Below are 15,901 nucleotides of genomic sequence, written 5' to 3'. Positions count from 1 at the left end.
GCCAAACCTATGTTCTCATTTTTTTTTTTTTATAAATTATTTTTATTCAGCAAGGACACATTTAATCAAAAGTGACGGCAAAGACATCCTGAAAAAATATATCTCAGTTTCCACAGAAATATTATGCAGAACAACTGTTTTCAACATTGATAATAATAAGAAATGTTTCTTGAGCAGCAAAGTAGCATATTAGAATAATTTGTGTCATGTGACACTAAAGACAGGAGTAATGACGCTGAAAATTCAGCTTCGCCATCACAGAAAATAATTACATTTTAAAATATATTACACTTGAAAACAGTCACTTTAAATGGTAATTAATTTTTCACAATATTACTGTTTTTAATGTATTTTAGATCAAATAAATGCAGCCTTGGTGAGCATAAGAGACTTCTTTCAAAAACATTAAGTTTCATGTTCACTTTCTACATACATATAATCCTACAGATTTTGCCCTTTAAAATGAGCATAAAAATGTTTTTAGAAATCTGCATTGAATTTAGGGCCTCCTAATGAGGAACAAATCACAAAATGTATGTTGGATCAGAGCATGATGCCCATGAATCTTTCCTCTTCACCCCCGAGGGGCATGAGATGAGCATGCCGACAAAACTCCTAGCAGAAGGAAAACATGTTTTACCATCTACATGATCAAAGATTGCAGTGTGGAATGCAGACTAATCTTTGATTAACTTTCTACTGGAGGCACATACATAACAAAATCATGGGTTCAGAGAAGGATATCAAATCTGGGATTGTGTAAATACACCTCTAGCTCTGAGCTCAGACCCCCCAGGATCACAGACCTCCATCACAAAGCACTGAGCTTATGCCAAACACATCTGCTGTCATAACACATCCCATACACTCTCCACATACACACCATCGGTGACAGAAACACACATTCATACAGCACATCAACACTTACAGCGCCAGAAATGTCACATAGACACACAAGCAGACTTCATAAACATACACAGAGCCCTGGTCTGAGCTGCTGTAATGAATGGTGTCTAATGAAACTGTATGTGTGAAGCTGCCAACAGGTCTGAGCACTGCAAACCAATCTACTTTTACTGCTCTGCTCTCTGCCATGGAAAAGCAATAAGACCACTGAGGTGATGTGGAGAGGAGAGAAGGATGAGAGGGAGCTCTGTGTCCTTTTTGTGCTATGTATGAGTGCATATAACAATGTAAAAAAAAACAGCTTGGGCGTGGAGTGGAGGACATATGGGCATGATGTACCTCTACCCTTCTACACAGTGTGCGAAAATGAAAAATGCTGAATAAAAGAGTTTAAAGGGTATTTGGAAAGAGGACTATTTTTTTCATTTTTGGAGAGTTTATATTCTTAGAATCCCACATGAGTGGACGTCAGCTCTACAACGTATGTGGAAAGACAGCAAACCAGGCTCAGGACTAAAACCAAAGAGGTGTGTAATACCTGGTGTCCATCATCACAACACTCACTGGCTGATAGCACCCCAATAATAGGGGGAAAAAACATCCAAAACTTACAAAATTACAAATATGAATTCCTGAATATCTCAATGTTTTCTGAGATTAAACAGACAATGTGATTAAAAACAAAGCAAGCAGAGATTCTTTTCAGCTCATTAATCATGTAAAGTTCTCAAAATGTGTTCAGATTTTTATTATTATTATTATTATTGTTGTTGTTGTTGTTGTTGTTGTATAGATAATACTATTTAAATAATATTAAACATTATTTTATTTAAAGTTTATAAATGTTATTATTATTATTATTCCTAAATCATATTTATAAAATATGAACACAAATATTTTTCATCAAAATCTAAAAGAAAATATTAATTATAAAATAATAATAATATGCCTAATAATAAGTAGTAGTAGTAGTGTTTTTGTTGTTATTAATAATAAAATAAAAAACACTACTTTTTATTTTATTTATAAGAATAATATTATTTGCATTATTATCATCCTTGTAATTATAATGTTTTATTATTACACAAAGTTGATATTTAAATGATACATAACTAAGAACTCTATTAAGTTTCCTTAGCAATGAAAGAGTAACCTCTGAGCAATATTTTATTTTGGATACTGCTGTCAAAGAAAATTAAATAAGGGGATAAATATCAAGACAGATATCAGAAACACACCTGTTCCTGACACCAGCTGCAAAACCCAAGAGCTGCCAAATGCTGTTTTATGGGCGTAAAGGGTCAAGTGAAGTCAAAGGTCGAAAGGCAGGGTTTTAAAATAGTTCATGAGTTTGTGGTCTCAGTCACGACATGACCTCAGGTGGAAACACCAAACATAGCATCAATAGCAAAGGTCACACTGACAAATGAGATAATGTCTTCAAATCATGAAAACATTTTTTGCAGAGAGAGTCATAGGCTTTCATCTGCTGATCATACCTCAGCACACTTTAACAGTGTATGGAAAGAATAATATATTTCTTCAATAGAATATAACAGCTACAGATAGTCTATTGCAGAGTTAGTCATCTTTGCTATGGGAGAGCTGCTAACATAAGCACTGAAAGATGTTTTACACAGACAGTTATTTCCCATAACTAAACAAAGTGATTCATCAGTCTATGAAGAAAGAGAGAGAGCAGGGGAAGGCACAGGCAGAGGGCAGTCAGACATCTGAAGCTTCTTGTGTCATTCAGCAAAAAGATTACAAATCACTGAGGGGCACAATATCACTGCTCTGGTTTTATAGGACAGAGGAAAAGGGGGTAACATGTGGCGTCTTTTAATCTGTGCACACACAAATCTCAGGCCTGCCCTGCACTCTCTCAGTAAATCTGAGCAGGAGAAGAGGTGGGAGCAGGCAATGTGTCAGAGACTCTTTACTCTGCCTGTCTTTTCATTCATTTCCCATTAACTCCCAGCATGCTCGCTGTTTATGTTCCACTGGCATGTAGGGAGGGTCAGACCAGCACTGCTAACACAGCAGCGGCTCCCAGTGTAATATGCTATGAGAATGACATGGTTTGATGAAACACACCAAACTGATGATTGTATGAGATGTGACCCTGACAAAATGTGACCCTGGACCACAAAACCAGTCTTAAATTGCTTGGGTATATTTGTAGCAATAGCCAAAAATACATTGTATGGGTCAAAATTATAGATTTTTCTTTTATGCTAAAAATCATTAGGACATTAAGTAAAGATCATGTTTTGCAAATTTTGTAAATTTCCTACTGTAAATATATCAAAACGTAATTTTTGATTTGTAAGCTGAGAACTTCATTTGGACAACTTTAAAGGCGATTTTCTCAATATTTAGATTTTTCTGCACCCTCAGATTCCAGATTTTCAAATAGTTGTATCTCAGCCAAATATTGTCATATCCTAACACACCATACATCAATGGAAAGCTTATTTATTCAGATTTCAGATGATGTATAAATCTCAATTTCAAAAAATTGACACTTATGACTGGTTTTGTGGTCCAGGGTCACAAATATGGACAATTGTTTGAAAGACATTATTACTATACTTTTACTCGACAATAAATTCTTTCTATTTAAATCAAAGTATTATGGTTTCAAGAAGAATATTACAGATAAAAACATTTCAACACTGATATTAATATGAAATGACTCTTGATCAGAAAATCAGCATATTATAATGATTTCTGAAGGATCATGTGACACTGAAGACTGGAGTAATGACTGCTGAAAATTCAGATTTTTAAAAAATATATATTCAAAACAGACAACAGTTATTTTAAACTGTAATAATATTTCACAATATTACTTTTACTGTATTATAAATTAGTTATTGTATTTTAAAGTTTCAAATAAATGCAGCATTGGTGTGTTTCTTTTAAAAAACATGTGTCACAGTAATAATGTCATAATACAAAAACTCTTACTGGCTCTAAAATCAAGAGGTTTCATAAGCTAAATAAATAAATACATATTTTTTATATATAAATATTTCTCCCTCTGTACCAATAAGAAACCATTCGTGTATCTCTGGAAATATTCTTATAAAATATAACCCATTAAAAACACAAAGTCTGGTCAGTAACTAAGCCTCTGATGCCATTTCTACCACAGAGAGGAAGAGAGGTCGTTCTCCTGAAGGAAACAGACAGCTGCTAAAACGAGTTTGAGCATAGATTGAGAGCTGCAGGGGCGGAGCAGCTGCTTAGACCACACACACACACACACACACACACACGAAACACAAAATCCTGAAGAACTGCCAGTCATGTGCTCAAACTGCATACTAACCAGATGAGTGGAGCCAAAGGGGCCAAATCTGTAATCTGAAAAAGGGCACTCTCCTGGTTGTGATTTCACCACAACCATGGTAGTGAATCAAAAACATGGTATTACTATAGTGCCATGTTCAAAAATCTATTGTCAATAATAAATCCCATCCTCCAAACCCTGCCCTCTGACCCTTACAGCCCCTCCCATCTAGACTCCGCTCGGCCAGTATCCATGCCACTGTCACACTCGGCACTGGTCATCCATCATGAACCTGACCCCCGTACAAAATACACTTCAAAGTGCTGGATGGCACCTTTATTCAAATTTCCCTGTGGGGTAAAAACTCAGCCAGACACATATTCACGCCATTAATCAATGTCCAGGCTCCCGCAGAAGCGATAATCAGCTGTGACGGCGAGGAAATGCTTGTTCCCACTGAGTACAACTCTGCTGATGCCTGTAAAATTGACATCAACACAATTTTTGCAGATTATTATGTTTATCTTAGTCAGTTGAGTTTCAACAGATTTAAAGCAGTCGCTCACTTTTTCATACAGTGGTTTTGCTGTTTCCTAACCAGGTGTCACCTGGCAAGATTTTAACATGTAATTCATCTGTATTCACTGAAAAGCTGCGCAACAAGAACCATGAACCAAAATACTAGTGACGGCTGTGTTCGAAACACTGCTTTGCGAAGCTTCAATATGTTTACGAATCACTTGTTTCTAATCAGTGATTCAGAGCACATATCAAAATGAAAGGGATAGTTCACCCAAAAATGAAAGTGGCTCAACTTCAATTTTGCGAAGCTACGAGAATACTTTTTGTGCGCAAAGAAAACAAAAATCAGCATTGTTTACGCTCAGGGGAAAGCGCGTGCATGCGTCGTGGTACTCTCCAAAATGTCGGAAGACGGTAACTTGGGGGAGAAGAATTGTTAAATGAATTGTAATATTTGTTTTCCTTGCGCACAAAAAGTATTTCGTAGCTTCGCAAAATTGAAGTTGAGCCACTGATGTCACATGGACTGTTTTACTGATGTCCTTACTACGTTTCTGTCTGGTCAGAGAGCTCTCGCATTTCATCAAAAATATCTTCATTTGTCTTACGGGTTTGGAACGACATGACGGTGAGTAATTAATGACAAAATTTTCATTTTGGGGTGAACTAACCCTTGAACTCGTACATCATTTCAGCATGTTTGCTTCTTTAGACACCATTTCAAAGTGCCTAAATATTTACTAATATCAAGACTACACTCTAAAAAATGCTGGGTTGTTTCAACCCAACTTTGGGTCAAATATGGACTAACCCAACCATTGGGTTAAATTTTTACATTAAATTTTTAACCCAAAAGTTGGGTTAGTCCAGATTTGACCCAAAGTTGGGTTGAAACAACCCAGCATTTTTTAGAGTGTAGTAAATATGGAATGTACTAATATCATATATTACACTGTAATACACTTAAATGTAAACACTTGCAATTGTTTTGAAGAACATGTCATTAAACACTGTAAAAGCACGTTTAACAGCATGTTCTTCTAAACCAGGGGTGTCAAACTCAATTCCTGGAGGGCCAGAGCACTGCAGAGTTTAGATTCAACCCCAATTAAACACAACTGATCCAACTAATCAAGTCCTTCAGGCTTATTTGAAAACTACATGGTATGTATGTTGTAGCAGGGTTGGAACAAAACTCTGCAGGGCTGCAGCCATCCAGGAACTGAGTTTGACACCCCTGTTCTAAACAATTGCAAGTGTTCTCATTACATTTACAGGCCAGCAGAGTTCCTCAGCGTGCAAACTGTCGAGCACTTCAAGTGAATCATTTTGCTAAGGAATTGGTTCACTTCCGTCACTGAACAGCTAAGCCTAGATCTTAGAGACCATTGGTGCCAACAGTTTGTTCTCTTTTTTAGCACTTTTTGAGGCCACATTTTACTAATTTGTTGCCTTGTTTTAGTTAAATCATGGCCATGTTGTACTAATTCCTTCCCGTGTTTTAATTTAGCTAATCATGGCCATGACTGAACTAAAGCAAGGGAACAAATTGTACTAATTCACACATTGTACTAATGTGTTCCCTCACTTTAATTTAGTTAAATATTGCCACAATTATATAAAAAAAGTATACTAATTTGCTAAATTGTACTAATTTGTTTCCTTATGTTAATTCGGATGTTAATACGGTTATGTTAATAATGTTTAATCGTGGACACAAATAATTCACTAAAATGAGGAAACAAGTTAGTACAACAAGGCCACAATAAAATAAGCAAACAAATCAATAGGTCACAGAAACAAATTCTTAATTTGTGGCCATGATATCTTGGATTTTTTTCTCTGCATGTCATGTGCAGGGGTTCATACTTGCTAAACATATACCTTGTATTTTCATAACTCTCCAAACGACATGCTTTTTATGGTTTTCATTGTGGAATCTGTCAAAATATGCTTCTTACCTTCCATAATCGGTCCTCATCCATGTTTGATGTTTAATAAACATGAATATATTGAATATACATGCAGAGCTGTACTGTGTTCCATGGAGATGTTAGTATGGGCGGGGCTACCCTGTATGACTACCGTCAAATGTTACATCACCTAATTAATATTCATGAGAAGGGTGTTCAAGATTTATAATGCATTCTCTTACCTTTTCAGATCCTTCGCCCTGATCCAAGGCAACTCTGAGTGCATTTTCATCATGCTTTACAGATCATTAGCTTTTAGTGTCTTTAATTAACTGAGCCTAATTAAAACGAACACGGTGAGAGGTAAAAGTTGACACTGATGGCAGGGTCCATTAAAGCCTGCTTGTTCTGTATGGCTGGGCTAAATGAATGATGGAAATCAATTCCATATGTCATGTCTGTTTCTCCAGAACTGACAGCAAGGATAGAGAGACATACTTTTGTTGTACCTTGCACAAAGGCCCAGAGAGCAGCTCCTAAAATGCTGCAGAGATCCAGGACGGATGGAGACTTTACACATCCCCAGAGTCCCACAGCAGTGTCCACCTCCACTCACACACACTCCTGCAGGGATACACACACATACACAGGGTCAGGTGAAGTTCTGGAGCATGCAAAACACATTCACCAGAGGAAAGCTGAGGGAAAATTCATAATTACTATTTAAAAGTTCCATACGTCTAGTAAAAACAATAATAAAGTATAAGAGAACATCTAGAGAGCCTCTACCATCTGTTCATCTCTACAAGCGATACGACTGAGTTCAAGTATGCATACTGTACGTCACACACCTGCTATGGAGTATTAGTTGCATGGTGTCAAGGTGAAAAGCCTGTTATTATGTTACCATGAAAGCATGATAAGGTCATGGTTTTCTGAGGGGCCCGTAGTTTTTCTTTCTTTGTATTTGGCCGTCAGACAGTGAGTTCACATGGGTTTCAGTGGACATAAAGCCAAGAGAGATTGCATTTTGTCAGGTACAGTATAATCTGTGAAAGTTTCAAGTTACTCAAACTGAAATTTCTCCTCAGTACGTTATATCTGAGAGGAGTGGAAGAGCACACTGCCCCCCACTGGATACCAACCAACACTACCTCTGTGTGAGAAACCATAATAACTAATATAAAACTTAGCCACTTTGACTCAGGACTTTTTAGACATCCTGAATTTGGAAGTCAATGAATTTGGAAGAAATTAGTTTCAGTGCGTTGTATCATATGTGACAAACATCTATGCATAGAGTGTTTCTGCTCTGCTATGTACATACTGTAAGGATATGAATGAAACAAAAAGTCTAATGTAATGTTTTTTAAGTGTGCAAAATCTGAAAGACTATGGTACACTACAGTTACCTTACAGATCTTTTTGTTGTTGTTGTTGTTGTTGTTGCTGCTGCTGTTTTTGAAAGAAATCAGTACTTTATTCAGGAAGTAAGCATTAAATCGATCAAAAGTGACAGTAAAGACACATTTACAATGTGAAAAAAAAAGCAGCAAATCAGAATATAAAAAAATTATTTCTAAAAGATCATGTGACACTGAAGATTGGAGAAATGCTAAAGAAAATTCAGCTTTGCATCACATGAATAAATTGCATTTTAAAATATATTAAAATATAAAACAGTTATTTTAATTTGAAATAATATTTCACAATAGTACTGCTTTTACTCTATTTTTGATTAAATAAATACAGCCTTGGTAAAAAGGCTGCCCCAAACTTTTGAATGGCATACCATATCCATATAGCATACCACACCATATCCATATACTGTAGTATGGATCCAGTGTTCAAACTCAACACACTGGAGTAAAAAGTGCTTCAAACCTGCTGCACACTCATTTACAAAATAAATAAAAAACTACAACCGCAATACCTGCTCATAAATGCACAGAGGGATATGAGATATCACCACTGGGTTTACCCATAGTCCTCTACGGTTGAATCTGCAGGGACTGTCCTCTCTCTACCCTTATACACTTAAGCAGGAATGCTAGTTAATTGTTTACTCTGGTTTTAATAAAACCAGTGAAGAATGAAGTGGAGATTAGAGAAGAATGTGTCTATGGTTATCTCTTCTCTTCAGTTATCGACAGTCTCATATAGTGTGTGCTACCCCTTCTAAAGTGGGTCACATCTACATGGGCTGCCAGCCATGCACAAACACACACTAACACACACATACATTCAACTGCGTGACACACGTGGAGAGGAGAGGGGAAACGGTGGATCACACGTGGCTGAGCCTGTCTGCTTCACAGAAAGGGGGAGCGACTGGGAAAATAAAGGGGGTGAATGGAGGTCTAAGACAGTTAAACATAACAAAAAGAACACTGGTGTGGAAACTATTTTTAAACCGCAGCTTTCCAAGTTACATGAAAGTTGTTAGCTACAGTAAAAACTACTAACAAAAGTAGCTAACTATATTGAAGGGGCAATATTATAAAAAATATATGAAACAACTGTGGACTCAGCTGTACTTACAGCTGTACTAGTAATCAAGACTCTTGCTTATATAGCCTAAATACTGTATATAACTATTAGATTATTATTTACAAAAGAGAAAGGAAAAATTGAAATCGCATCATATGACCCCTTTAATATAAGTCTCTTATGCTAACTATGGTGGCATTATTTGAAAAAAACAAAAACAAAAAAACAGTAAAAATATGTTCCTGTGATGGCAAACATTACTCACATCATTACTCCAGTCTTCAGAGTCACATGATCCTTCAGAAATTATTCTAATATGCTGATTTGCTGCTCAAGAAACATTTCTTATTATTATCAATGCTGAACACAGTTGTGCTGCTTTATATCTTTGTGGAAACCGTGATACATTTTTTCAAGATTCTTTGATGAATAGAAAGTTAAAAATAACAGTATTTGTTTGCAATAGAGATAGAGATCTTTAGTAACATTTTAAATATATTTAATGTGTCATTTAATCAATTTAATGCAACCTTGCCGACTAAATAGTAAACTTTTTTTTTTACAAACTTGACTAACTAAATATTTTGCTATAAAAAATAAGACCTAAACACATCACGAGAGAGAATAGTTGAGGAGAGTGTGTTTGATTATTTGTGTGCGCAACACAATGAGACTTTTGCTGACCACTGTCATGCTACTGAAATTTTTCTGTACAGAACACTATAATGTTTAATGGATTCTTAAATAACTTTCATTCTGACTCATATGCCCCTGCTCTCTCTTATCGGCCACACAGAAACATAAACACATTGTGCAGTAATTAATCACAGAGCCACTGTCTGCAAACTGATACAATATGGCCCATTGATTTTGCCATGACCTCAACTGGCCTGTCGGAGATAAACGTATGCCTGTTAATTGGACCAGCTCTTTGGTGTCGAGTTGCTCTATTATCGTTCAAGCAGATTCATTTCCATCTGAAAAACAGGCTCTAGTTCTTGACAATAAAAGCGCAATAAAATTACTTCCTGAACTGATACAAGATACAGAGGATGTGACTGACAGGAGACAGTTTAACAAAGGTCAGCTGTGGTGCAATGGTGACATTGTGCCATGGTGCTCAATCCCTATGGAAAAAAAGAGCGCTTAATTGAACTGAATGTGCTCATATCTTAAAAGCATATTTTCCAAAACATGCACTTGCAAATAATACAATATTAATTAAATAAAATGACACTTACAGTAAGTGTACTTACAGTAAAGAGAGACACTTTAATGTTTCTTAAAGGGGTCATATGATGCGATTTCAATTTTGCAAGCCCGCCGGCCTCTGCTCACTGAGCGATGAGCTTTGTAAAAATCGACAAAGGCGGGGCATAGAGGAGAAATATGACCCCTTTAACACTTTTTAAATTGTACTTTGTATTAATATCAGATTAAAAATACATTTTAAATCATTGTTTTAGTAATTTTTTGTTATCCTTTAAAGAAGTACATTTATTTTGATGTGTTGACTAACATAATAATTCACATGTAAAGTGCTTGATTATAATTTAAAGTATTTCAGTTTACCATAAATGCATAAGTTAAAGTTCAACTAATTGCAATTAAAATAAATTTAAATTTAAACTGTTTTCATTTCATTTCCATTAATATACAATTAAGTGTCCAAAAACATTACATTCAGTTCACACTTAAATACAGTGTATTCTTTTAAAGTATATTATTTCCGTAAGTTCTCTAATAAATATGCTATATTGTTTTCATCTTTAAAGCTGTCAAGCTCCAAAAAGGACAAAAAACATAACAGTAAAACAACTTGTGCACTAAATTCCAACTCATCTAAACCCATATAATGTATTATATACTTTCCTATGCAAAGAAAAAGAATGAAATCTAAAATATTATTTACTAAATATCTTTCCTTCTGCACTAGTTTTCAAGATACAGATCTTCCTTTTCTTCTTTACTTCATATGAGTGTGCTACACTTCCTGCTGCATGCAAATACTGTTAACGTATAGCAAATAGCAGATGGTACATTTGAATGGTGTTTTTTTTTTGTCCTTTTTGGAGCTTGACAGCTACTGGTCGCTGTCCACTTTTATTATATGTAAAAGAGTGGAAATTTTGCTTCTGTAGAGAACTCTGTATGAGTTCTATGCAAAGAAAAATATAATGTGTTTCACTAAGCGCTCTGTAAATGATGACAGTTTTCATTTGTGGATGAACTATCCTCTTTACATTCTCCCCATTAACCTTACAGTGTCTGGCTGTTCCTCACCTGTTCCCGTAGGCAAATGTACTGTTAGATGAGGTAAATGTGTATCTGACCCATTCTGGGCCCAGCAAGAAAGAGAGACAGCCTGCAGGGTGACAGATGGCAAGGGCCAAGCGTCAGGGACTCGAGGACGAAGCGGCATCAATCCACTTCACTCCTCCACCACTACCTACTCTCTGACCCCTTCATCCCTCCTTCCAGACTAGGACACAGCTCCATCTCTACCATCATTTTCCCATCCCTGAGAACCACGCGTAAGGATACACAGCAGGACAATGCAAGGCCAGCCGTGCACCACAACACAGACGCTGACTGACTCGCTTTGACCTCTTAATTCATGGACTGGGAGCTGTGAGGGGTTATGGGGCACCTCCACATGGAGAGAAGCGGCCTGGGGTCACAGACTGGCCTCAATTAATGCTGATCTGAGGATTATGAACTCTAATGAGTCCAGACTGCCACTAGTTATAAAACTTTCTTCAGTTACTGGATAAAAAAGCGGTTGAATACAGTAAAAAGTACAGTATACAGTAATATTGTACAGTATGATTTCTCCATCCAGCTAGGTTCTTCTACAATTACCCTCTCTTTCGAAGCTACTTGACTTCATCATCATCATCATTATAAAAAAATTTTTTTTTTTTAAATCTCTCTCTTTATTTATTCCTTCTCTTTCTAGCTTGTACTTATTTGAACAATGTCTAGAAACTTGGTATTACAAGCACTTCCTGTATCTGTTTGCCTCTTTAAGAAGAATCGCTTTATGTATCCCCAAATTGTAAGTCGCTTTGGATAAAAGCGTCTGCAAAATGACTAAATGTAAATGTAAATGTAAATATTGTAAAATATATTCATTTAAAATAACTATTTTCTATTTTCAAATATTTTCAAATGTAATTTATTCCTGTGATGCAAAGCTGAATTTTCAGCATTATTACTCCATTACTTCAGTGTCACATGATCCTTCAGAAATTAGTTAATATGCTGATTTGCCTCTCAAGAAACTATTGTGCTAATTAATATTTATGTGGATATTTTTTTTATCCTTGCTGAATGAGATATTAATTTCTTAACCATAAACAAACAAATAAATACCTACATACATACATACTGACCCTAAACTTTTGAATGACAGGATAGGAAAATAAGACATACAGCAGGGGTCCAAAAGATAATTATTAATTTATTATTTTAGAAATTAAAATAGAAAATAATGCAAAACAGAATCATTTTAAGCAAGGTATGTGGGTGGAAAAAGTTGATATTCCCTAATAAGAGAAAGACCAAACAGAACCTATTTCAGGTATGAGGAAAAACTCAACATGTGGATTTGTGCTGTTTTTTATTTCTGTCACGGAGAATCGGATTACTGTCCAACTCGCACTGCTTCTGAGCTTTGGGATGGTATTAGCGTTTTAATTTTCATAAAACTAACAACTGAGACACATTTGCTGACCTCTGACTGCAGCCTTGCAATTTGGTTCAGGGACAGGATGCTCTCATAAGCTTAAAAGTGTCTGAACCCATTCCAATTCACTTGCTTTGCCTCCTGACTGTATCCTCCTATATTCTCTAATCAAGACCTCTTCTCAAAGTCCTTTCACAAGAACCCTCTTCCGAACACAGCTTTGGGCGGCCCGAGTTCAATGCTTCCTGTCAATACTCTTTACTGTCTTGTCCCATATATGGTTTCCCATTTATGTGGTTTCCACTAAAATATTAAGCAGCACAACTGTTTTTAACATTAATAATAATAATAATAATAAATGTTTCTTGAGGAGCAAATCAGCATATTAGAATGATTTCTGGGGGTGGGCGACATACCAGTAGACATGATAAACCAGTAGAAATTTGTCAACCGGTAGATATTTTTGACTATCATCTCTACCGCGGTTACACGCTCACGTGACGTTGCTGTGCTACGTGTTCACGAAACATATTGTATGCACATGTTTTTAAGCATTGCGGTTTAAAAACAAGGGATTTTAAGCCGTAGAAACACTGTTTCTAAGCGTTTCGCAGCAAGTTTCTGAGACCTTTCTGAGTTCCTGAAGATGGTGCTCACAGAGCGTGGGAGTATTGAACTGAGTTATTTTTGCCACTTTATAGGCCTTGAATGGTTAAGTACACACACTGTATATGTCAAAATGCCCATCTAGTGTTAAGTGAAAGCAAACAGTTGAGAAAGAATGAATTACTGAAATAAATGAACTTTTCCACGACATTCTAATTTATTGAGATGCACCTGTACAGTATATATAGTATTTTCTACTCAAAAACCCAGAAACACACAGACTCACATTCAAAGGCTTACAATTCTCAGCTGAAACTCTGGATTATGACAGCAGCAAGCTGTACTCTTTTCTACAGACGTACTTTAGATTGTCAGTGTCAGTAACCGACCGGCCCACAGCAGTTGATTAATGCCGTTGATCTCCACGGCTGTGTTATTAGGCGGCTGTAATGGGTCTAACAGCAGCACAGTGGTGTCAAAGTCACGCAGCGTCTTCAATCATCTCAGAGACGACTCAAGGACACACAAGAGCTCAGCTCTGATGTGAGTGATGCTCAGCGCTCAAGCGCACATCTGCCGTTTCTGTGTTTAGGATGCTTAGTTACAAACATCTAATATGACTCTCAGTGTCATGACAACTTCAAACGCTGTTTCTCACTGCTGTACATCTGCAGTTATACTTGAGTTCCTAAGGGACTGCATGTGACCATGGAGGCATCCACCATAGTACTTTTCTGTCTTCTGTCTCTGTCTTTTCATTTTTAACATGATCACTGCAGAGACACCTCACATTAAGTCCCAAGACAGCCACGATTTAAGCATGAAGGACACAGCTGCCTGAGAGAGTGTTACATAATCGTCTTATAACACCAACTGAGAGATTTCTCATCTCTCTGTTCTGCTCACTCAGGACTATTTGTAGTCTCAAAACAACAAGAATAAAAATATCTCAGTATTTCGTAATGCAATTGTAACCCTATATCCTGCATGATAAGTAAAAGCAGTAAATCTCAGATTTTTTTTTTTATTTTGTCTAGAATTGTTTTCCAGGAAAGTAAAAGCAGCTTTGATGTCCTAATGCTCTGCTGTCTGTCCTAGTTTCCACTGTGTTCATTGTGCAAGCGCACATACATAAAAGATGATTTGCTGCTTCAATTTTCAGATTTTTTTCAGTTTGATTTGATGGCAGACAACACTCGAGCCAGAACAACCCCACAAAGCTCACGTTCTCCCTGTGAGAGAACAATGTGTTTTAAGAGACACTGTGAAGGAATGGTACAGATCAAATATGTAACAGCAAGAAAAAACACTAAGTGATTATATTTTATGCATCTTGAAGTGCTGACTTTCACAAAAAACATGAGGCAAATACACACAAGACAAATATTTACACTGGATTAACTGGACACAAGAGAACAGAAAACATTAATATGACAAAAAAAAATAGTGTTGACAATATATTACATAATCATCATGACATACTATAGAGTATAAAATATGCTAGTGTTTTATTAGTACAGCATCAAAATTGACTTAATTACAAATCAAATTTTGCCTGAAATCAGGTATTTTAGAATCACTGAGATATTACAGTTTTTATCAATACTTTGAATTAGTTTTTGAATTTCCATTTTTATTTTAATTTGTTTTAGTCATTTTGTTGTGTGTTTTGATTGTTTTAGTTCTAGAGGTTTTTTTTGTTTGTTTGTTTTTTAAAGTATGTCTATATATTTTTTAATACATTTTAATTTCAGTTTTACTTGTAATTATTTTAGTAGTTAAAGATAAACTAAATGAAAGTTGACCTAGATGAAAATGAGAAATATTGCCTTGATAAAATCATCATGACATACTATAGAGTATAAAATATGCTAGTGTTTTATTAGTACAGCATCAAAATTGACTTAATTACAAATCAAATTTTGCCTGAAATCAGGTATTTTAGAATCACTGAGATATTACAGTTTTTATCAATACTTTGAATTAGTTTTTGAATTTCCATTTTTATTTTAATTTGTTTTAGTCATTTTGTTGTGTGTTTTGATTGTTTTAGTTCTAGAGGTTTTTTTTGTTTGTTTGTTTTTTAAAGTATGTCTATATATTTTTTAATACATTTTCATTTCAGTTTTACTTGTAATTATTTTAGTAGTTAAAGATAAACTAAATGAAAGTTGACCTGATGAAAATGAGAAATATTGCCTTGATAAGTAAGTCCAAGTTTTTTATATTTTATTTTATTTCAGGTGAAGTTTATTTAATTTTAAGTAATGAAAATGTTTTATGTGTATGACTTTAGTTTTAGTTCATAATAACTCTGCCTGAAACAAAACTTTCACATTTAATTGTACTCAAGAACTAAAAAGTAGCTTGAGAGCATAAAGAAATCAAGAAAAAATACTTTTCTCATTTAAAGGGGTCATATGATGCGATTTCAATTTTTCCTTTCTCTTTGAAGTGTTACAAGCTCTTGGTGCATAA

The 15,901-nt window shown here is 35.6% G+C and overlaps 1 protein-coding gene across 1 annotated transcript in view; it reads right to left on the bottom strand.

The window, feature by feature from the left end:
• The window catches only part of LOC107690159 (leucine zipper putative tumor suppressor 2 homolog), a 68,605-nt gene that overhangs the window by 31,070 nt on the left and 21,634 nt on the right, over nt 1-15,901 (bottom strand). Inside the window, exon 2 of the mRNA XM_016488403.1 lies at nt 7,149-7,263. The gene's annotated coding sequence lies outside the window, so the exon portion shown is untranslated. The remainder of the gene's footprint in view (nt 1-7,148; nt 7,264-15,901) is intronic.

The sequence above is a fragment of the Sinocyclocheilus anshuiensis genome, unplaced genomic scaffold, assembly GCF_001515605.1.
Source record: "Sinocyclocheilus anshuiensis isolate Anshui unplaced genomic scaffold, SAMN03320099.WGS_v1.1 scaffold1581, whole genome shotgun sequence".
NCBI lineage: Eukaryota > Metazoa > Chordata > Actinopteri > Cypriniformes > Cyprinidae > Sinocyclocheilus > Sinocyclocheilus anshuiensis.
The sequence above is the reverse complement of the archived record's forward strand: the minus strand, read 5'-3'. Positions and strand labels throughout refer to the sequence as shown.